This window comes from Equus caballus, chromosome 4 (assembly GCF_041296265.1).
Source record: "Equus caballus isolate H_3958 breed thoroughbred chromosome 4, TB-T2T, whole genome shotgun sequence".
NCBI lineage: Eukaryota > Metazoa > Chordata > Mammalia > Perissodactyla > Equidae > Equus > Equus caballus.
The window spans coordinates 77,419,339-77,443,774 of record NC_091687.1 but is presented as its reverse complement, the minus strand read 5'-3'; the positions used below and the strand labels follow the sequence as shown (position 1 = coordinate 77,443,774).

The 24,436-nt window shown below is 34.9% G+C and overlaps 1 protein-coding gene across 5 annotated transcripts in view; it reads left to right on the top strand.

The window, feature by feature from the left end:
- The window catches only part of TFEC (transcription factor EC), a 178,908-nt gene that overhangs the window by 86,447 nt on the left and 68,025 nt on the right, over window positions 1-24,436 (top strand). Inside the window, exon 1 of one of the 5 annotated variants that reach the window (XM_005609324.4) lies at window positions 18,988-19,175. The exons of 3 other annotated variants lie outside the window; for them this stretch is intronic. The gene's annotated coding sequence lies outside the window, so the exon portion shown is untranslated. Of the gene's footprint in view, window positions 1-18,987; window positions 19,176-24,436 lie in introns of those variants that run through there. One more of the 5 variants, XM_070264950.1, reaches the window with a different exon arrangement.

Below are 24,436 nucleotides of genomic sequence, written 5' to 3'. Positions count from 1 at the left end.
CTGTCATTAGATACATAACTTTAAAATCGTTGTGTCTTCTTGACACTCTCATTATTATGAAGTGATCTTTTTTATCCTTGCTAATATTCTTTGCTTAGAAACCCATTTCAACTGATATTAATATAGCCACTCTAATTTTCTTTTGACATGTGTTATCACGGTAAAGCTTTTTCCATCCTTTCATTTTTAACCTGTTACTTCATATTTAAAGTGTACTTTTTGTAGGGAGCATACACTATAGTTGGGTCTTTGCTCGTTTAAAAGATACAGTCTAGGGGCAGGCGTGGTGGTGTAGTGGTTAAGTTCGCGTGCTCCGCTTTGGCAACCTGGGGTTTGCACGTTTGGATCAGCGGCGTGGACCTAGCACTGCTCCTCAAGCCATGCTGTGGCACCATCCCATGGCGCCATCCTCATAAAATAGAGGGAGATTGGCACAGCCATTGGCTCGCGACAACCTTCCTCATGCTAAAAGGGAAGATTGGCAACAGATGTTAGCTCGGGGCCAATCTTCCTCTCTCTCTCTCACACACACACACACACACACACACACACACACAAAATACAGTCTTAAAATTTTTGCCTTTGAATTGAGGTAATAAGACCATCTACATTTACTTTAAGTTATTAATTATTAATTTGGGTCATTTAAATCTATCATCTTAATACTATTTTCTATTTTTCTACTTATTCTTTTTTCCTGTTCTCTTTTTCTGCTTCCCGTTGGATTAGTCAAACAAATATTGTTTATGATTCTATTTTATCTCCTTTGTCGGCTTATTCACTATGACTCTTTGTTTAGTTCTTTTAATTGTTACTTTAGGGTTAAAGAGTATCTCCTTGACTTATCACAGTTTACTTTCAATTGATGTTATTATACCTCTTTATGTGTACTGTTAGAATCTTACAATAGCAGACTTTCATTTGTCCTTTCTCCACTTTTGTGCTATGTTTTTATCAATTTTACTTTTATGTATATTATAAACCTCATGTTACATTGTTATTTTTGTTTAAATAATCAATTACCTTTTAGAGAGATTTAAATAATAAGAAAAAATCTTATGTATTTATCAATAAATTACTATTTCCAGCCCTCTTCTTCCTTTAACATTTCTAGTAGCATGAGTCTGCTGGTGATGAATTCTTTCAGATTTTGTCTGGAGAAGAATTTCACCTTCATTTTCAAAAGATATTTTTGTTGAGTTTAGAACTCTAGGTTTACCATTTTTATCTTTCGGTACCTTAATGATGCTGTTTCACTGTCTCCAGTGGCAGAAATCTGCTGTCATCTTTATTTTTGATCTTCTGTACATAACGTGTTTTTCTTCTCTGGCTACTTTTAAGGTTTTGTCTTTGTCATTGGCTTTGAACAATTTAGTAATGATATGCCATGATGTTTAGGGCTTGGGGTTAATTGAGCTTCTTGGATCTATGGGTGTATAGTTTTCATCATATTTGAAAAGTTTTTGGCCATTATTTCTCCCAGTGATTTTTCTTTTTCCTCCCCTTTTCTAACTCTGGGGACTACAATTACACATATTGTAAGCTACTTGAAGTTGTCCCACAGCTAACTGACACTGTGTTTGTCTTTATTGTTGTTGTCATTGTTGTTTTACTTTGTGTTTCATTTTGGATTGTTTATTTTGTTAAGACCTTAAGTTTCCTGTCTTTTTTATCTCAGCAGTATCTAATCAGCTGTTATTTCTATCCAGTGTCCTTTGCATCTCACACATTGTACTTTTCATCTGTAAAAGTTCCATCTGAGTCCTTTTCATCTCTTGTATATCTTTACAAAATTTTTCAAACATATACAGTACAGTTATTATGATGTTTTAATGCTATTTTCTTCTTATTCTAACATCTGTATCACTTCAGATTATTTGATTTTCCCCCTCATTATAGGTTGTGTTTTCCTGGGGTTTATTTTTTGGCATATTTGATAATTTTTTACTGGATGCCAGACATTGTGAATTTTCCCTTATTGGATGCTGGATATTTTTGTATTCTTATAAATATTTTTGAACTTTGTTCTCAGATGTAATTTAGTTACTTGGAAAGAGTTAAAAATTTGGGGGTCATGTGTATAAGATTTCTTTTAGATAGGACCAGAGCAGTGCTAGATCTAGGGCCAATTATCTTCATAATTGAGGCAAGATCCTTCTGTGTTCTCCACCAAAAGTCCATGAATCACACTCTTTCCAGTATGGCTGTTCCCTCTAATCATCTCAGGTGGTTCTTTCTCTGGTCTGGGATGCTTGCCTCTGTGGATTCACTAGTCAGTACTTAGCCGAAGACTTTGACGGAAACATCTGCAGGTATCTGGAGTCTGCTCTCTGCGCAGCTCTTCCCTCCCCGTATACTGTCTTGAGAACTCTTGCCATCCTGGTCTCCTCATATTCTCAGACCTCCCCCACTCAGGGAGTCTACCAGCTTCTGCCTGAGTTTACTTTCTTTGCACCACATCCTAAACCTTTCTCATGGCAGTAAGCTAGGGAAATCGTTGAGCTCACTTTTATTCTTGAGTGTTTCCTGTCTCTTAGGGATCACTCTTTTTTACCGACTCATGTGCAGTCTCCTGAAAGCTGATGTTTCAGATATTTTGTCTGTGTTTTGGTTGTTTTATTTAGGAGGGTAAATCTGGCCCCTGTTACTCTGTCTTGGTGAGCTGTAGTAACATCCAGTTTGTACTTTCTTAGCAATATTTTTACTTCTGTTTGTGTGAGATTTCAACAACGTGCTAGTAATAATTATAAAGTGATCTGTAATAGATATTAATTATAATACCAACAAAAATAGAAAAAAATATGGTACAGTATGCACCAAATAGGAGCATCTGAGGATATAGATTATTGTAGTAAAAAGATCATAGAAACAATTAGGAATATCTGGTCTTTGAACAAAACTTGCCATTCATTAGCTCATCATATTTTAAACTTTCTCTTTGTTCTTGATTTTCTTATGTGCAAAAAAGAGATTATTATGGCTCTACTGTCTTCTTCAAAGAATTGTGAGATCATTGGAATGATGTATATAAAATTACTTTGAAAAAAATCAAAATTTTATGTAAATATAATATCTCCTTAAATGTTTTAAGTTTTAGTTTTGTAAAATATTTATTACAAATATTTTTGAGGTGTATAATCCATGTATATTTTCTATATTACTTATATATTTTGCAAGAAAAGCCCATAATATGAAAACACTAAAAAAGTCCTAGTAGATTATAAAAACACTGTATAACTAATATCAGAAAATATTTGTACCTTTAATTCATTTGAAGTTCAGCCTTCTATTCTTTTTTATACATATATATTCCTATCTTTCTTGATTTTGTCAGCATAATTCAATGAGGATTTAAATTAAAGATGAAATAGCATTGGAAAAAGTAAAAAAAAAAAGTCACATTTAAATGACAGACATTACTACAGCATTGATTCCAAACTCTGGGACCTATTGCTTTTAAAAGCATAACTTCAAACGCAATGTTAAATTTGTTTTAAATATAAGTACGGAATTACTGAGAGGAATCTTTTTCCCATTTACATCAAAGATGAAAGGTGATTTGTGATAACGCATAGCTATTTTCCTGTCATAATTGGATTTATTCGCTAAATTGTATTAACAACACAGATGATCAGGGAGCCTACCCATTGTTATCTTATTACACATATAACCAGCGATAAAAATTTTAGATTGCAGTTTATGCTTTTAAAATGCATTTTCCCGTTTTATTTATTTAGTTTTTTATTTGTGAGGAAGATTTGCCCTAAGCTAACATCCATTGCCGATCTTCCTCTTTTTATTTTTGCTTGAGGAGGATTAGCCCTGAGCTGCCATCTGTGCCAGTCTTCCTCTACTTTGTATGCAGGATGCCTCCACAGCATGGCTGATGAGTGGAGCAGGTCCATGCCTGAGATCCCAGCCCCTGAACCCGGTCCACTGAAGCAGAGCACACAGAACTTTAGCCACTCGGCCATGGGGCTGACCCCTTAAAATACTTTAGCTTCCATAAAATGCCATATGCATTTGTATATTCATGTGGATATAATATTGTAAGATCATGGAATGCATTTACTCTGATTTAGCAAACTAGGAGTATAATTTTGACTTGGTAAGACTTATTCATTGCTTTACTTGCTTAAATTAATACTTGTGATATAGATATCAAGTTTAGGTACTCAATCTGTGAGTTGGACAAATCTGAATTCAGATGTTGGCTACATTAGTAAGGTTGCCAGATAAAATACAAGATGCCTCGCTATTTGAGTTTCAGGTGAACACTACATAATTTTTTTGGTATATGTATGTCCCAAGCAATATTTGGGACATACTTATGCTGAAGAAAATTCATTTTTCTTATCTGAAATTAAAGTGTATCTGAGTATCTTGTATTTTTATTTGCTGTATCTGGTAACCCTATCCATCAGTCACTATCTGCATATCAATCTCATTTGTTCCCTGAACATTTTAACCCCTGGATCTATGTCATTCTCCAAAAACCTGGTTCTGTCTTGGTGATTTCAATACCTCTACAGATGATACCTCCATTACTCTGGTCGCTTACTTCCCTGATCTCTTTTTCTCCAGTGATCTTTCTCTATTATGTTAACCACCCTTTTACATGATTATATTCTTGACCTCATCATTCCAAATGCACGCAGCTCTCTCATGATCTTTAATTCCACTCTCCAACTAACGCTTCCTGTTTTTTAATTTTACATCATTGAAGACCCACAACTCTAGCATCTGTTCTTTTTCACTCCACTGGGACGTACAATCCATTGATTCTTCCACCATTTTATTACCTTCATTCTCCATGTTCTTAATTCTCTCCTTATTCAAAAGTTTCCACAGTTCTTCATGGCAATATGGAATTATTGTTATATGGAGCCAGACTACCTGAAATTAAAGGACTTTAAATCCCGCCTTCACCATTTACTTGCTATAACCTTCAATAATTTACTTAATCTTTCTGCCTCAGTCTACTCATCTGTAAAATGGCAATAATGATAGTTACACATGCCACATGAGGTTACTGTGAAGAATAAATAATTTATACAATGTGCTTAGAACATTCCTTCCTGGTATGTAGTATGCACTGTAAGCTTAGCTTTTGTTACCATCATCATCATCATTAACATTATCATCATTGACAGTGTCAAAATTCCCTTGTTCATACTCTTAAATCCTTTGTCCATCTCTTCCTTCACTTTTCTTGTCTGGCAAAACCTCAATCCTATTTAAATCCAGCTGTACTCTGCATGTGCACATAGATGGCATAGGGGAAGAAACGCAAAAAAACAAGCTGTCTGGTTTCACTTTAAATTGATAACTGTGAACTTCAAATGGGCCCTTTCTGCTACCCAGAAATCCAATCACATGTCCAAGATTCATTCCGTATCTGTTTCCCATCTCTCCTTTCCCATCAACCTTGAATACCTCTCCCGACCCTTACATTCTACTTCACTGAGGAAATGTAAGCCATCAGGAGAGAACTTCCCCAAACTCTCACAGTTTCCCAGCCTCTCTAAGTCTGAAAACACTCTCTGGCTTCTCTCCTTTCACTCTCAATGGACTCTCGGTGCCGCTACCTTGACGATCCCCGCATCCTTGCACTGCATCTCCTCCTCTCCTGTATGTTATCTGACTGGCACCTTAAAGCTAACATATGCAAAACCGAACTGCTAATTTCTCCAGCAGATTATCCATCTCAAGGAATGGTAGCTCCATCCCTCAGTTCCTCAGGACAAAGCACTTGGCTCCTCCCTTCCTCTCACACTTCACATCCTTTGTATGAGGCTCCGAAGATCACCTCCTGTACCAAAAAGTTAATTCGTCCAATCCTTAGTTTTATAATCTGAAAAAAAGTCGATGATGAAAAAATAGTCGCACCTATCAAGAAATTTTGGGAGAATTAATCTAATAACGCATGAAAAGTATTGACCACAGTGTCTGTGTGTGGTAAATATTCAATAAATATTTGCAGCTATTTTTACTATTATTAATATTGCTTTTGTCCATTTCTCTTCCTCCAGACTAAGCTAATGTAGATAATATACACACATGCACCTGGATATAAACTACCATGGGCTTAAATGTCATCAGATGTGTATTAATACAAAATATATTATTTGCCCCAGTTCTGTAGAGGAGCAGTTCCTTTTGGACTGCTTATATGAGTTTAGTTCGAGAAGCAACCAACGACTCTCATTACTAGAAGAGATGTTGTGTAATGTTAAGATTGCAACTTGAGCCAGACTTCTTGAGCCTCCTGTATGACTTTGGTATACTTTTGCCTTCAGTATGACTTTGGTGACCTACTTGAACTCTCTGTGTCAGTTTTCTCTTCTGTAACGTGGGAATCATAATAGTATCTCCTCATAGGATTGGTCAATTTTTTCATATTCAGGCAGTTTTTAGTGCAGTTACTAAAGAGATGTTATAGGTGCTTCATAACTGGTCACCACTTTTGTTTTTATTATAATAAAGTGCTCTTCTCCATAAGGCATAAATTCAAAGGATTGTATTATAGCTCATCTCTCTTACAGGTGTTATGGTCTATGCATATGGGGATAGTTTTTCACAACTTTAAACATGTAAATCACAGTGTGATTTTTGCCCCAGATCTTTTGCCATTCTTTTATATGTATACATACATCTTTTTGGAACAAAAAAGGATGATTTTAGCTGCACTACAAGTGTGAGGAATATAATCAGTATCAAATGTCTGTTAATTTCATTCATTCAACGCAGAGATATTAAGCACGAATTATGTGTTATGCCCTAAGTTTTGTAGTAGAATACAATGGTGATTAAGCTGAAAAAGTTTCTGCTTTCTTTGAACTTATGGTATGAAACAAGGAAGAGATTTTTTCACATAAATTACTATAAGTCCAACTATTTCTTTTCTTTTTGTTACCTGTGATACATTAAGGATCCAGTCAACTTCATAGCATCATAGGGTGCCGTTTTTAGATGGCACTGCAACCAGCATTGGGATACTTTGGATCCAGGGTGCTAGTGTGCTCAGGTTTCCTCCACACAATTCCTTACATAACTGGTCAAAGCTAGTTTGGTCTCCCTTCCACTGAAGTAGACAGTACTGCTCCGTGGAAATAAATTTGGAAAAGAGAAACCTCTTCATGGATGCTGGCCTGTCCCAGTTGAGTATTTTGCATTTACATAGGCGGGTTCCGAGTGTAACTACAGATTATGCCTCAGAGCCTGAGATGAGGCAGCTGTCAGATGCCTGAAGTCAGCAGATGTAGGCAGTCAAAATGCTGAAGCATCTGAATGATGTTCAGCATCTGGCTGTTTACCAGGAACTGGGATTCACTTGGTTACCTAAACTTAAAACCCTTGAATATGCTTCCCAAACAGTTGCTGCTCAAAAATCTGGGAATGCAAGAACTAAAGAAATAAAGGACATTTTGCTGATAGAGTAACCAGAAGAAAATAAATTTATATTCTGATAAAATTTTATAACAAAATAAGTATAGGTGAGGTATATCTATTCTTAGTGACTATAACACTGTGAAAGGAAAGAGCATTCTAAATAATTTAATTTTATGTTAAGAGCATGTAATAAATCTCTCATTTTGAATGTAAAGAGGTACATTATTAGTACTAATTAATAGCAAATGCCTACCCTCATTAAATAAACTTTGTACAGATACGTTAAAATATCAATCAGAAAGGGGTAACACATTATTAGCCTGCGTGGTAGCCCCTAACATGTGCCCCGGCCATGATGGAGAACAGGCATAGGAAAATTTTAGAATATTTAATGAGTCTCACTCCTGTCTTCTTTGGGGCAAGTCACTTCTTTGCGTAATTTTCAGAGGCCTGAGTTCACAACTTCTGGGTAAAACTTTGCATTGTTCACATTGGAAGACTTAGACTCTAATTCTGCCATAAGTTTAAAAGATGTAACTTTAGAGATTGTAGATTACCTTTTTATTTCTGAGGAAATAACTAAACATTACATGGCAGCTGAAAGTCTCAGAAATAGGATACTGGTGACTTTGTGTTCACAGGAAGGCCCCATATAGCACCAAGAAGAGTCTTCCTTCATAGCATCACTATTCCCACCCCTACATTCTCCTTCATTAATCAAAGAGCTCAGTAGTGTTTGGTTCATTTTATGGCCCCTAAGTACACTGAATATGAATAAGAAGTCGACCTTGGACGTGACGCTATAAACCCACTGGTGACCTCTTATGACATTTCTTAGCAACGGCATCTCAAATAGTCACATTCTGTTAAAATTCTGAAAATACATGCATTTTCACATGGGTTTCTTTTCCTTTTTCTTCTTAACTATTATTTGCAGGTAAAACTATATTGTTTTCAGTACTTTCTTTGAGAATAAGAAATAGTTTATTTTTAACTCATTTTGATAAATTTTTAAATAGATATCTCAAATTTGATCATAGCTTGTTTAGCAAGATTTGCTAGATAAGAGTCCCCTAGTTTTACTTAAATCCTTATGTTTTAACAGTTCATGTTTTAGCCCATCATTTTCTTGTAAGAATTTGATGTGGGATTCGTTAATGACTTTTTCCATTGGTAAGCTTACTCCCTTTTGTATAACCTTCACTTCTAGTGCATATAGTTTTTCAAAAACTTTGGTCCTCTGTTTGTAGAGTGTGAGGCATCTATTATTAATGAAATATTGGTGATTTTTTTTTTCTGAATTGTCTTGAGAGAATAATATTTTCTTCCTCAGAAAAAAAGTCCTTCAGAATGAGGTATTCTTACAGAAAAATCATTATATCCACATATGTTCATAAGATACACTATTAAATTTAGCAGTCCCATCACATGTCAGCTTCAGATATTGTTGCTTTAATGCATTCCCTCACTACTTTGATAAAAGCCTTAAGATGTTGCCACTAGTTCTTTGATGATTTCCTCTGATGTTACAGTACCTTTCTTTTTTTCTCCAAAAAATCTGTTTTGCATAAACATGAGAAGTCAAGGCAGTTTGAGTTAACGAGTAAAAAGATTCAAGTTTTAGCAACAAAAGTACATATATATATGTGTGATCAGTTCTCTCACACACTATAACCCTCTCTTTCAATATAACGGAAGTTTATTTTAGATTTCTGGAAAATATGAGACATTAGCTTTAAAAGGAACCCAAACATGTTATTCAAGTTTATAATTTTGAGGTTTATTAGGCTATTTCCCCATTGAATTGAGATTTATTAATGGAATTTAGAGGGAGAAGAGTCAAACTGACCTAGATATTGACTTATTCATTTTCCCCATCATCCCTGCCTGACTTCCAAATGAGTCCTGTGTTCTGTTGGATTCGGGCATGGATAATTTTTTTAACATTTAGTTCTAGCTTCAAAATCATTTTGTGGTAATTAAGTTTAATAAAAAGACATTGTGGATTACTTATTATGTGCATAGTTAGGTTTAATACTCCTGTAGGGATGAACTATTAGCAGATTAATAATGAACTTAAATTTGTCCATTTTAACTGCAAAGTTCTGCTTTCAACTAGACTATAGTTAATAAGGTGGTATTATATACTTGAAATTTGCTGAGAGTAGATCTTGTGTTCTCACCATAAAAAAATGTTAACTTTGTGAGGTGATGGATGTGTTAATTATCTTAATTGTGGTAATCTTTTTGCGATGCACATGTATATCAAATCATTACATTGTACACTTTTCATATATACAATTACATTTGTTCATTATTCCTCAATAAAGCAGGAAAAAATAAAATAAAAACACTTAATACTCAGAATTAGATAATATTAGCCAAATAACTAAAAACCTACTTTTGATATAAGATGGTGCCTATTTCCCCTTACTCCTCTTTTCATCAATGTCTGGTCAAAATTGTCAACATTGTGAATGTTTCCTTGAGCCTGAGTAACCTATGTAATTGTTTCCTCTTTGTGTGCAATGCATCCTTTTAGGGCATATGATGTATTATATATTTTTTAAAGCCAAGCATGTTCTTCTGTGGCTCTAGTCTAGAAAAGAATGCCATTCTGCCAGTGCTCAGTGGTGCCTGTGGGATTGCGTTTATCTCATTGTGCTAAAATGTTATTTTCACTTTGCTACCTATACTTTGTGAATTGATAACATGGACATCTCAAATCTAACTATTGTGTCTTATACTTTCACCTGTTTTTTTTCCTTTAAGATTAAGGTTACTAGGCACCACTTTCACTATTCTTCCTTCTTTGTCACACCTGTTGTGTTTCTCCTGTAGCTGATTTATACCTTTATCAGATTGCCAGCAGAAGGTGGTCAGTTGTAGGGCTGCATGTTGTGTGAGAGATGCCCTTGTTTCAGAACTGGCTGATCATGAAGCTCTGTCTTGGAAGAGTTAGTTTCCGACAGCCGTATTATTTGCAAATGTGCTTGCATGTGTGCATGTGTGCGTGTGTGTGTCCGTGTCTTTATTTTAGAACTCTCGTCCAAAACAGGGAGAGCATAACAGCAAAAAACCTGTGAAATTCCTGACAGTCAAGTACAGTTTTCTACGTGATTAGCAAGATCAACACACAGGAGAAAACAATCACTTCTGAGCACACCATCTGTGTCATAGATTTTCAGATATACCAACATGGTCACTGCCAGTTACTAGCTCTCTTGTTCTTTTATTTAACATAGGAACTTTTCAAGAGGTTGAATTTTCCAATCTTCTAACTTTATAATTTCTGAAGTGTTGCCTTTTTTATTTATTAATCACTGCATTCCGTAATATATGCAAGTGAGAGCACCCAGCACATCTCCTGGCAGGTAACACACATGCCCTCAATTACTTGGATCTAGAGCTGATATTTAAATAGGGTTGTGCTTATATTTTATAATAGTTGGCCTGCTCTAGCATTTAATTGGATATATTTTCATTTCTTTTCTTTCTTTTTATGTCTTCCTCCTTTTTCCTCATTAGTTGATAGCAAAACAAAAGGAAACAGTATCATACGGGAAGTATAGTACATACAAATGTTTTACCGAAAGGTAAGGCAACTCATGTAGCTCACACCCAGTGTAATTAGCATGTTTACATGCTAGTCTAGACACTCCGAGTTATTTACTTTTTTTGAGTGTGTGAGGAAGATTAGCCCTGAGCTAACGTCTACTGCCAGTCCTCCTCTTTTTGCTGAGGAAGCCTGGCCCTGAGCTAACATCTGTGCCCATCTTCCTCTACTTTATACGTGGGATGCATACCACAGCATGGCTTGCCAAGCGGTGCCATGTCTGCACCCAGGATCTGAACCGGGGAACCCCGGGCCACCAAGAAGTGGAATGTGAAAACTTAACCACTGTGCCATCGGGCAGGCCCCGACTTTTGGGAAGGATTTCAACTGGCAAATTTAGTAGATTCTTCTCATTTCAGTGTCATGATACGAGATAGATACTCAAGTAACATGAACTAAGTATCCTGGGAAATTAAGTATTAACATTCCCTTGATAGAAACTGCTACCTAATAAGAACATATTCCATTTTAAATTTCCTAAGCCATGGCAATATATCTAATTTACGTTGTCATTTGAACCCTGTCAAAATAAAGTGAATAATCCAATGTTAATTCTTTACCATTTGGCATAAGAATCCCAATTCTCACAAATGCAAAGGCCACCCGTGGAGTGTGGCAAATCTGGGGTAAACTGTATCAGATGAGTCCCAAATGGCAAAGGTGGGCTTGCGAAGGTGGTTTGGAAAGTGCAGGATGGTTTTCATTGGCCATACTGTTAGTGGCCAGATTTTGTGAATGTGCAACTGCATGTTTGTGCTTTCTCCGTTCAACATCATTGACCTGGATACTCAAAGCTGGTCATCTCAACAGGGTGCAATTTCAGCATTATAATAGATTCTTAATTTGGGGAGAGAAAATAAATAAAAACAGAGTACTTAAAATGCAATTGTAAAACAAAAATAATATTAAAATATCATCTTCCTATTTATAATTAATTTCTATTTTGTATGTCCCTGTAAAAATTTAAGGGAAAGAATATTTCAAATGCTGATTTGGATATTTATTTTGGCTTCTCTCTTCTGAACCCAAATGAGATTAAAAATCTTGTTAATAGAAAATATTAATCCTTCTCTCTCTCCATATATATATATATATTTATTTATTAAATTAGGATATAAGAACAAATCATGTTGGCTACCTCCTAAGATACTACCAATTAAAAAAAGACTATTCCTGCCAATGCAATCATTTTCTTGGGATTTGTTGATGCTTTTACTAAAGTCCTATGAGCCTCATTTTCCTTTGTTTTATTCCCTCGCCATGAAGCACCTTTTGACCAAGGTGAATTTAGATACCACTGATATTTCTTGTTACCAAGAATATGAGTTATTCCTAAGAGAACATTTATACCTCACTTTACTCTACTCTCTTTGTCTGGGCTGCATCTGGAATTTGCTAGATCATTGCGTATTATATCCTATCTTACTTGAGGAACAAGCGAATCTTACTCCCTTCTCTTCCCTCTTTTATTTCTTTCTTTTTATTTTATGTTGTCAGAGTGCAGTTTTATCATAGAAAAAATGCCAACCAAAAATTATAAAATAAAACAAGAAGTGTGCATTGATGATTCTTTCACATGCATGGACATTTTTTTTAAACATCTAAAGGAATTAAAAAACCCCTCAAAGGTAGAAATACAGAAAAATGTTTCTACATTTTATTTTTTCCATATCTCTGATCTTATTGCCCTTTCTAGATTTTCTTCTTTTAAAATAACTGTATTGTTGTAATTATTATAATTTCCTCAGGAAAACTTCGGTTGCTTGTAGCAAAATCTGAATTTGTGAAATCTCTCTCTTATATTTTTATGCTCCTCTGAAAGATGAGAATTTTCCCCTTGCAGATAGATTCTGGAAGATGTTTGTGGCATAGGTCTTAAGGATAAAAATCATAATACTGATAAACATAATACATTCGTACATAGAGTTTTTCTTTTATTTTAGTTACGTCCCCAAACCATGATAATCAAAATTATCATCTTCAATTGTCTGTCTCTCCACTCCCTCTGCTGTTCCTGCACCTACTCTCTTCATATTTGTATTCATTGTGAAATGCTTCAGAATAAAACTCATAGCTTACTACTGGATGGACTGAATTTGTTTCTTAGGTGACATTATAGAAGAACTAATTTTACTAAAGAGTGATTCCTTGGGAAAAGTTGATATGTTAAAGGCTATTAGGAGAGTGTATAGTCGTTTATCCTCATAACGAATATCCTAGTTCTCTCTTCTCAACACATGGAGGGTTGCAGGTTAATTTCCTTTGAACTAGTCATGGCCGTTGACAGCTTTGGCCAGTGAATGATGAACAGAAATGAAGAGTGTCACTTCCTTCAGAAGCTTTAAAAATTTGTATGTGGTTCTCCACATCCTGTTTCCCTGCCTCAGTGGTGTTGAAAGCATGTCTGGAGGTGGAGTCTCCATTATCCTGGGCTCTGGAGTAACTATGTGGAACAGAGCTCCCCACCAACCCGCACTGGACATGCAGAGCAGGAAATAACATTTTGTTTTTAAAACTCTGTGTGTTTTGGAGTTGTTTGTTATGACAGCATATCCTATCCTCCCCTGTCTGACAGAGAGCAACTGTACAGTTTTGGCAGACTGTGGAAGACTTGCCATTTTTCTAATCTCTAGGGAGCTGCAGTGTCAATCTGGGGAGATGCCATCTCATTTGGAACATCCTAACGTTACAAAGGAAGAAACTTTATACTTTTATTTATTTTATGGATAATACATTGTCTAGCTTAAGTATAGCAGTGCTCAGATTATATGGCAGCCTCCATGGAATATTTTGATTTCTGGAAATTTATATATAATCATCCCTTTCTAATTTTAAATATATCTTCCCTTCTTTACCTTAAGGATTCATTAGCTCCCAAATGCAAATGCTTTTGGGAGGGAGAATATTTTAAGTCTTATCAGTCATTTATACCTTAGTGAATAAAGTATGTAATGAATTAATTAGAGTTTTCTAAAAATAGTTTTAGATAGTGGTAAAGTGGGGAGATGATAAGGGATCATGGCACCTGTCTGGCAAAAGGGAAAAGGACATAGAGATTGCGTGTTAAAGACAAATTTTGCCTACTTCATAATTTTCAGAAGGGCTGGTTCTTTGTTTAATACTCTAGTGCATGCCAAGATTAAACATAAGCTCTAGAGAAATCTTAAAGCCCGTGGCATCATAGAAGAATTAAATTATATTAATGCCTTAAAGGTTTCTAGAGACTCCTTGTTCTTCAAAATTGAGTTGGGGACAGAAAAACTTGGGAAAGTCATTTGATTCTCTTGACTGAATTTACCCATTTCTCATGGAGCAATGATAAGTCCGTGCACTTCTGCTGACACTGGTGAAGCGATGAGTTGACGTTTCTGAAGATCACAGAGGTAGAGAAAGAGCATTTTAGAAGTAAAAAAGTACTACTATTGCAATTGGATGGTGATACACACATTTTACATGTGTCCTCGGCCCTCGTGCCTGTTGCACTTCTTGTTAAGGACATAATAACTTTGATAGAATAAATTTAAGTGTAGTTTTAAAAGATTTTAAAAGTTTACAAATATACTTGCTAGTGTGCTGATGAAATAGTAGAAATCCAAATCAGTTTCAGTATTAGCTTTTTAGTGGGATGAACTCCTATATGTTAGATGGTCTGTAGTTCCTAAATTGTATCGGAATTCAAGATCAGATTTGACATTTAGTGTTCATGTTAAAGTGCTATTCAAGATCTGGAGTTATCACATAAAAACAGGGAACATTCACTTTCTAACTTCTGCACTTCCCCAAACAGGTAATGAAGTCAGAATTTTGAATAATCAATGGCAATTATTTGCTAAGTGACTTAATCATAATATTAATCTCTCTAAAAGTATAATTCCTATTCATGAGTGACATATAAATTCCAGTTCTATATACTCACACCTGATTTTGTTTGCTTATTTTCTATGGTAATATTGATTCTGGACATCCTTTCCAAATTTCTTAGGAGAGATGTTTTTTCCTTTGGTTTAGCTTTTTAAAAGAGAAGTTAGGTTTTTTCAGTGTTTATCAGATTGTAAATTTTTCATAAGTTAATGATTGTCTTTATCTGGGCTACTTATTGGTAAGAAAAAAGGCGTTCTTATGGGTGTAAAGAACCTCATCATCCTTGGTGTCTATGTATAAAATCAATTATCATTAAAAGGATTTTTTACCAATAACCTTCTATCTTTGAGACTTCAGTGAAAGCAATCTGAAGTAACAAGGAATGTACTGTTTTCCTTTTTTGGAAGGCCTAGTATGCTATCTTCTTGTCTGCTTTTTATTTACTTGTAGAGCTACTTTCTGAGTCCATTTCCAAAAGTGCGTTAGCTTCTATTTGGCAAGCAACAGTTTTTCTCTGTATGATCTGTTAATATTTTAAACTTAAACATTATCTAACTTTGGTATTATTTACTATTGATTGTTATCTTAGTGCCTCAAAATGCATTTGGCTTTGGAAATCAAACAATCTCTACTTTCATGGCATTTCTTATGTCATTAGCCTATTTCCTCCAAAAAGTCAGATGTAAGAAAAAGGATCCTTTTATTCCTGACATCATTTTTTGTTTGCTGTTTCATATATTACCCCATTAAATTACTGTTTGTCTGTTTTCAACTAATCTAAACCATGGGTAATTTATCTTCCGAAATCTATCTGATTTTAATCTCCTTGAAGGCAAAGACTATGGCTGTTTGTCTTTGTATCCTAGGACTTTCCATAGAAGCTTATTAGTGAATGAATGAATCAATAAATATGGCATTTTGATGGGGAGGCTAATGTAAAGAATATTAAGGCTTAGTATTTAACATACAGTGTCTACTGTGTGACAGGACCAATTCTAAGTACTTGGAGCAGATGCTGTTGGTGTTCTGTCTATATTTCCATATACCCCTTACCATTTCAGTGAATGACAGCTTGTCTTCCAACAGCCTGAATGGAAGTTTTGTCAGAGGGCTGCCCTCAGCATGACAGAATCCACTTTGCTCATGTGCAACTTGGGCAGGATGTGCCTGGGAATAAATGTTCCCCTGGAGGCGGCCTGAAACCAGTGACTGATAGATTTGGGAGGGTATAGCTATCCCAGATTCTTTGCTCCCTTCCTGGGATAAATCTGAGCTAGGTATCTTATATAATTTTCAGTGCCATAAAATTAAGACAGAATTATTAATAAAAGAAGAAAATGTTATGGTCCAATCCAGCAAGAAGCACATTTTCAGGTAAGGGGATAAACAAATAATCAAACATTTATAATACAGTGTAACAATTATTTACATATTATATGTTTTAAAGCTATGCAAAAGAGCATTTTCCCAGTTTTTGTTTTGCCAAATTAAAAAAAAAAATACTTCTTTTCTTAGAGAGGTTTCAATATTTATGTGATCAAATGTGTTAGATTTTTCTCCACTCTGCGGACTACAAAATAGTCACTCATGTTTTTATGAATGATGTTTAAAAATTTTTATATTTAAATCTTTAAGATTTTGAAATTGAATTTTTGGTATAGTAGAGATATGAGTCTCTCTTTACTTCTTGTTTCCTCTCTCTCTCTCAACAAATTGTTAGTCATTTGCCCTTACTTATTGAAGAATATATCTATTTCCTCCTAATGTGAAATACAGCTTTCAATATATACTAAATTTCTAAAAGTGCAAAAGGTTTGAGCTTTCTGTCTACTTTATACCGGCAGTAAACTCTCTTATTTTAGCGTAGTTTTATAATATGTTCAACATCTCATGGTTCAAGTTCTTTCTATTTTTTATTTCAAAATATTTGGCTATGTTTTTCATTTATTCTTCCTAGTAAATAATAAATAATAGTAAATAATAATAAAAATTCTTTTTACCCAACAGAATGTAACTAGAATTTTGATGGATATTATATTGGATTTACGAATTTATTTGGGATTAAAATATGTTGACATTAACACCTATGCTAGAAATATATCTAAAGTTCCATCTGCTCACACACCCACAAATGCATTTAATTCTTGTTCTTCAAGGAAAGCTTATAGAGAGGAGGTCAGATATCATCTAGACTTTGAGAAAAGGAGAGTCTTGCAGCAGCACATTCTAAGCAGAAAGAAGGGAGGATGTTTATGATGAAGCTTGAAATCCAGACTCAGATTTGGTTGTGAAGACTTTTATGAGCTATTCTAGAGAATTCGGAATCAAAGTTTAGGCAGTAAGAAGTTTCTGATGGTTATAAGTAAGGAGAATAAAATCATCAAATCTGCTTTAGAAACATAACCGTCTAATCACGTAGTTGGTTCCTCTGCAACCAGTTGCCCATCCTGAAGCTATCTAGCGGCTCATTAAGTCACTTCATTAACATGCACTCACGTATGGTTGAAAGGGGCTTATCATGAATAACAAAAGAGGCTCCTCTCACCCCATAAGGAACCAGGAACTAGGGATGAAGACCAAATATTCATTTATTATATCAGAATATCACACAAGCAGTATACCATCCCTAAATGTTTTGATGTATGAACTACTTTTAAAATTAAAACTATATTTGAATACAAATAACGTGCATGTTTACTAGATAAAATATAGAAACTATAGGTAAAGAAAAGCTTTTAAAATCATAGCTACTCCATTGGACCACCATCAGCAGATCAGCACTGTTAACAATGGGCACCTGTTCCTTCAGGTGCGTGCATCCATGCGTGCATCTCCAATTGCTCAAAACCAAAATGTACGCCCATGTAGTAATACAGCTTCAAAAGTTACCTTCCGAATCGCGTAAGTGTATTTTTAACTCTAATGTAAGTTAAAGTAGTTTCTAATATAAGTTGCTAATATAAGTTAAAATCCCAAATATTTCCCTTTCTTAACAATGTTTTTTATTAATCTTGTGTCTTTATTTCTAATGTTAATCTAAATCAATAAATTTTACTCTAAATTAAATATTTGCTTTCTCCCATCACCTTAGGAAATTTAGACATATGATAGCATCATCAGAAAATGTAAGATGACTCAAAAATTTGCTATCGATGATGAGAGAACTTTTTTTTACTTAATAGTTTTGCGGTTCTTCAAGCAAGACATAAAGTGCTGAGATATTTTCATACAACCTCCACTCCTTGACAAACATAAATGTCAATTTAATTGCATGATTTTTTAAAACACAAAGGCAAGGGAAATTTGAATGTAACCTTTGCATGAACCTTCAAGAATTAACATGAATTCTTCGTATATTTTTTTCAAAATATAGGTAAAATAAGCATGTGGTGTAACTGTGATAGAATGAATGCAAATTGTCACAGCACAAATTATAGTGTGGGAACAAAGCTGTATCTTTAAATTTTTAACCTCATGCAGATAAATGATACATAAAATGAGAAGTTTCATTTGTAAAGGCAGTGAGTAAATAACCAGTGTTCATGTCCCTTAAAAATACAGATCACCTTAGTGTATGAAAAATAATAGTAATAAAAATTAGAAATCTTATAAGCTGAATTATATATCTACCATCTACATGGGAAGATAAAATATCCTTGGACAAGATGAAAATCATCCTAGGGTCACTTTGAGGGCAAAACCATGTATAAAGAAAATGTTATTATATGAATTATGGGAAATTTGATGGCCTTCAGCAAAAACTCGAAGGCTGTTGGTACTCTAAACAAAACTGCAATTCTTAAAAACCGAAAACTGGTGCCGGCCAGTTTGATGAAGAAATGTTAAATGTTGCAATAAATGTGGGATCCTAGTCCATTTTGACAACAACCATATACTGCTTGTGTATATTCTGGAAAGAAACGTTAATTACAGGGCAATAACGGGATCAACAAGAGTTTTTACCGTGACCACCTTACTGTGGAGTAGTTTTGTTGGAGTACTGTTTCTCAAATTGGTAGCATACTTCAGAAAAAGAAAGGAAGTCCCCCTAATTGAAACTGCTGTGTCATTTCTTCTTCCTTAACTGAAATTCCAACCGAGGTTCAGGAAATGCCCTAATGAGCCACTTCTCTTTTCTCTTTCCTCAACTATGTGTATTCCAACCACCGTAAACTATTCATTTTTCATGACCAGATCGTTTACTTTGGTTGTCTCTTTTGGCATGGCGCTTATGTGATGGGAAGAGGGATTATAATTTGGTGCTGTTTGTAGAGGTGATAACCCTGATAGAATCCAATCATTGCTGGTAGGTAACTAAAGTGGCAGGTTAATTTTCTGTACTCTAAACAAACTATGAAGACAAGTCTAATCAATACCTATTTTACTTTGATATGTGCAGAATGCTTATAATTATGGCTTCATCTTGCATGATCACTACGTATCAGGATATTAGAGTAGTCGGGCTGTGATTTGCTGTTATTTGGGTAAAATATATCTGAAACTCTATTAATGTCTTATTTTAATCAAGATGTAGAAATCACTGTTTTAGTTCGTGATAACCAAAGCAATTTCTTTTTCCAGTTTAATATTCTTGGATATTTACTAAATTGGAACAGGATTTAACATTTTATTGCATCTTATATGTTATTTTATGAGTAAATGTTAATTACTGTTTACATTTTAGCAATATATATTTTATTGGCTTTTAAAGGTAAGAAAATATGAATACTGTTCATAGCAGAAATAACACTAGATAGTACTTTAGCGGATGGCATATGTTATTTTTCCAGGGTTAAAAATTATCCTGTTTTTTTAAATGAAGATTTGGATCTGAAAAGTTTGTGTAGGAGATGCCAAATATCCCAAAGCAATAACTTTTTATAGTGATAGTTTTCAATTGTAATAATTAGTAGAATTGTAGTAGGGACTTGAAGATTATACGTCTGTATACACACACACATTTACACGTATATTTTATATATATTTGTTTATATGAATTATAATCCAATATTTTCAATATTGTCTTAAACTGTTTCATTGGGAATAGACATTTTGAGAAAAAATAAACCTGAGGTAATCTTTGATTCATTTTGGATAGCTGATTGGTCATTTATTTACTAGAAACTTCGTTTAACATGGAGACTTTAAAATAATCTTCACAGTTCTTCCCTGTTCAGAGACTGTGTCAACAAAGCAAAGTGAAACAGAACGTGCAGTTCATTGTCAAGATTGTTCAGACAATTCTGCTTCACTTGTGTTTTAGATGAATCTGTGCATAGCTTGACACTTTCAAGTAGCTTTGGAATTAATACTAACTCTTTTACTTTTTTGGTGGAAGCCACCTTAAATAGGCCAAGCTTTGCGATCCCCATTTTGAGAAAAAATCTTTTTTAGCTATAAAGCAAATGGAATATATATATAATTTTCATGTTATCTATTTCTTTGGTTTTGATTGTTACTACTTTTTAGTTTTTATTTCATTACAAAGCACTGGGATAGTACAAGTACGTTTTGCTGAACCGAAACTTGGAGCTGATGTCAAAAATGAAACAAGCTAAAAAACGTTTCTTAAATGTAAGCTTAATTTTAATGACTGTGGCACAAACGTTTGTTATAAGGTCCAGATAGCCAAAATAATTATGAAGCATTTAAATACGATGTACATTTTTGGCATAAATGAAATTTTCAGGAATTGTGGTAATTAACACAGTGGAAAACATTTTTGAAAACAGTGATTTGAATAGTCAGAAAGGAGAAATAAAGGCGAAACTGAAAGAAATTAAATATTCTTACACACTGGTTTCAAATAAACCAATAAAATATGATAGAAAGGGAATAATGATGGACTTGATAAAATAATAAACATACATGTGGAAATGCAATTATTCAATTTTTTATAAATCAGCGTACAAATAAAATGATCTGAAATCAGCTAGACGTGCCAGATTCTTCATGGAGATAAGTTTAATTAACTCATAGTAAAAAATATTGGATTAAGCACTGGAGTGATAGCAGATCCATAGAGGTGATTTTACAAATAGATCACAAATCTTATACTATTTGGCAAAAGAAAACAAATGTATAGTGCAAAATGTATTTCCTACTTGAGTTTTACAGGTTATGTTTCTAAGATCAGGAAGAAGTCTGTGAGGCATAGCACAGAAGATGTACGAGGAAAGCAGTAAAAATCACGTGTCCTCAAAAACATAACTTATCAGGGGAGAGCTTAACAGTAGTCTTTTAGAAAAAATGAGTGGCAAGAAACTAATGTACAAAAATATTTCTTATTTTATAGAGTTGTGAATTACCAACCAGTTAAGCAGTCTGGGGGTGGGTACAGGTGTTTGGAGATATACAAAACTTGGCAGACATTACTTTGCCTATGAGAACTGAGTTGAGAGAGAATTTTGTGATTCCGTTAAACTGTATTTATTGGAGCATGGAAAGTGTTGGCCACTTCATCATGAACAAAGAGGAAGAATGGTATGAGAATGCATTACAGGTAATTTATGTTAAACGTTAGGAAAACTAGGGGAATCTGTATTATTGAAAAGTGAAATAGGTTGTAGAATTTCCTCAGGTGACTAGTTTTAAGAATAGATTGGTCAAGGAGCCAAAGCCCTTGTCCTGATTTTGTCATTGCTCTCAAGATACAGGGGAGGTTGAGCCTAATGATCCATTAGGTTGCTGTTTTTCTTTTATCTCTTCAGGTTTGAAAGAATAGGTGAGAATTCAAAAGGAGAACTAAAAAAAGCAATTGAAGGAAATGAGTCTAGGAAGTAGAGATTGAGTTTTAATAAGGACTCTATACCCCTTATGCTCATTCCTAACAGTTACCATGGGAGGGTGTTTTCAAATCATCTCTTGCTTTCCCTGAAATACTTCTCAGCCTGTGAACTGGAACAGATTGTGATTCACCTTCTAGTTTCTTCCACTGGGCCAGAGAATCCTTCTATCCCTCCCTTTGTTGTTGTTGTTTTTTTTCTTTATTTCTTATTTTGTGAACTTGTTTCCAGTACAGAAGTTCATAAGCACACGGACAAATGAACTTCTGAAAGACACTCAGCTTCCTTAGATGTATTTCCAACCAAATAAGAATTTGAGTCAGGATTTTCCATGTGTTCAATCAGATATTTCACTGTATCCTTTTTCCCTTCCTTTGTCAAAACTCATTCTATTAAGCTTCCTCTCCCACTCCCCAAAAAAGACCAGTACTACCACATTGGAAATCTGTCTATAGACAGGTAATGGTCTCAGCCATGGTCTGCAGGGAATTTCTCAGCAGCTAAGATCTTCACACTCTGCTCCTTTTGATCCTGTGTAAATTCAAATGGATTTGAACCTACTGAACCATCTGAGGTCTGCAACAGCAGTTTTCTCTGCAGCATCAGACTTCTTGGTTTCTACCACCAGACTTTAAGTTCTGGTAAACTTTTAGGCTTCTCGTTAATTAATCTTACCCTAACAGGCGTCTGATCCTTTAGTCATACTCTCAAATGTTTCTTTCTCTCCATTTAGTCAATCACTTTTCCTCTTCTAAGCTTATGATTGTCCTTCACAAACGAAAGATACTTTTCACACGATGGATGATTTCCTCCTTCCATCAGAATTATACCCACCATTAAAGATTTTCCCTGTAAGCGTATTCAACCTTCTTTACTTTCTCTCTGCTATCAAATTTTAAAACATCTATTGTTTTTATTGCAAACTATCATTTTTTCTTATTAACATTTTGAGCACTTATTGTAGACATGTGGGGATATAGTGTTTGGAAAACTGAGCATACCCACCCTTAAAGTAGGAACAAACCAATGGGTGAGTTTGCCCATTGAGATGACTGATGACACTATTTCCTGGAGAAAGTAGACAAGGTGTGATTTTGCCTTGATCAGTAACTTAATAATAGCTATGTAAGTTTAATTAAGCTGAAGTATAAAAGTAGAGGCGTGTGCCAGGTGTGAGTTTTCGAGGATACTAGGTTTTGAGGATGCTAAGATAAGATATCTTACCTGCCAATGAGCAGTTGAGGCATTTCAACAATTAATTGCACTGACAAGTGTTATAATAAAAGTATACATGAATTCTCTATGAGTCTAGCGGTTTTGGAAGAGTTCAAAGAGATGATGATGAAAGCATATCTTGAAAAATAATTAGCTATTCTCTAGGCAGGCAAAGGGTAGGAGAAAGGCATCAGACTAAAAGACTAGCATGTGCAGAGCTGTGAAAAGCACGGCACATTCAGGGGTCTTTGATTAGAGCTTGGGATCATGGTGGAGAATGATGGAAAGTAGGGCTGGAGAGTTAAGGTGGTGGCAGACCATAAGAGCTGTGCTTTTAAGGTTGTAGGATTTTAACAAGAGGAGTAGCTTGATCTGACTGTGTTTTAGCAGGCTATCTCTGGCCATTTGGAACATATATTGGAGGGATGAAAGACTAGAGTCATCAGTTTTAGATTTTGTTTATAGTGTCAGCCTGTAGCTGCTTTAAGAGCAAGAATGAGTATGTGTCTCTGGGTAACACTTTACAAAGTGTTTGCACCTCTGGCAAGAACAGAAGGCAAGTGCTTTGCTAAAAATATGATAGGACCTAGTTCATAAGAAAATCAAAGGTAGTGGACTGCATCATTTTCCACTGTAGAAATAACCGCTTAAAGTGAACATGGATTAGCTCCCAAACCAGTGGGCCAAGCAAATATTTGCAAGTGATTCAGTGATTTCTTTGTGGTTGCTTGGTTTAATGCTGATAGAACAAGACTGTGAAATAGGAAGTCAGAAGTTCAGCATTTTAGCTTGCTACTAACTTGCCATATGACTTTGAATAAGTCTGTGTGTGTGTATGTGCGTGCGTGTGTTTGCTGAATATTTTAAGTTGAATTAATATTCAGTGTGGAGAGTAAAAGGCTGGGACTGGGACTGAGTGTGAAGGACAAGGAGTCTGGTGGTGTTAAAGTTTAGGTCTCCTGTGCCTGAAGAGAAGTTCTGAATTTACTCCTGGGATATCAAACTTAGATTGGATACAGGAGCTCTAAGATCGGAAATCCAGGTCACAGCCCAAAGGAAGGACATCTCTGCTTCTCCCTGTGGGATCCTTGATCTCACATCTCTGACAGATTTTCAGAGCATGAAACATAACCATGGGCTACTATCTCATATGTCCTCTCCTATGAAAACAGCCTTAGAGGACTCTCCCTTAGGACAGAGCTCTCAGAGCAAAATGAAGTTGAGAATGAAGCAACTCTTAGCATAATTTGAGAGGTAACCTTTAGTTTGCCTTTTATTCATAGATCACCTCTATTTTTCCATGCTTTCTAAAAATATATTGCCAATTCATTATCATTTCTATTTGTTTCAACGTGAAACACTGGTGGTACTAAGTAGTATCTAAATTCACTAGATTCAGCCCCACTGAACTCACTCAGTGAAATGGATGACAAGACTTTTGACCAGTTGCTCAAGAAGTATTTGTCTAAAGACAAAACAAACAACAATAATAACAAAAGAGCAAGCAAAGATATTCCAGAATATGCTAGAAGAAGGAAAGAATTTATAGAATAAATGCGTAAGCTAA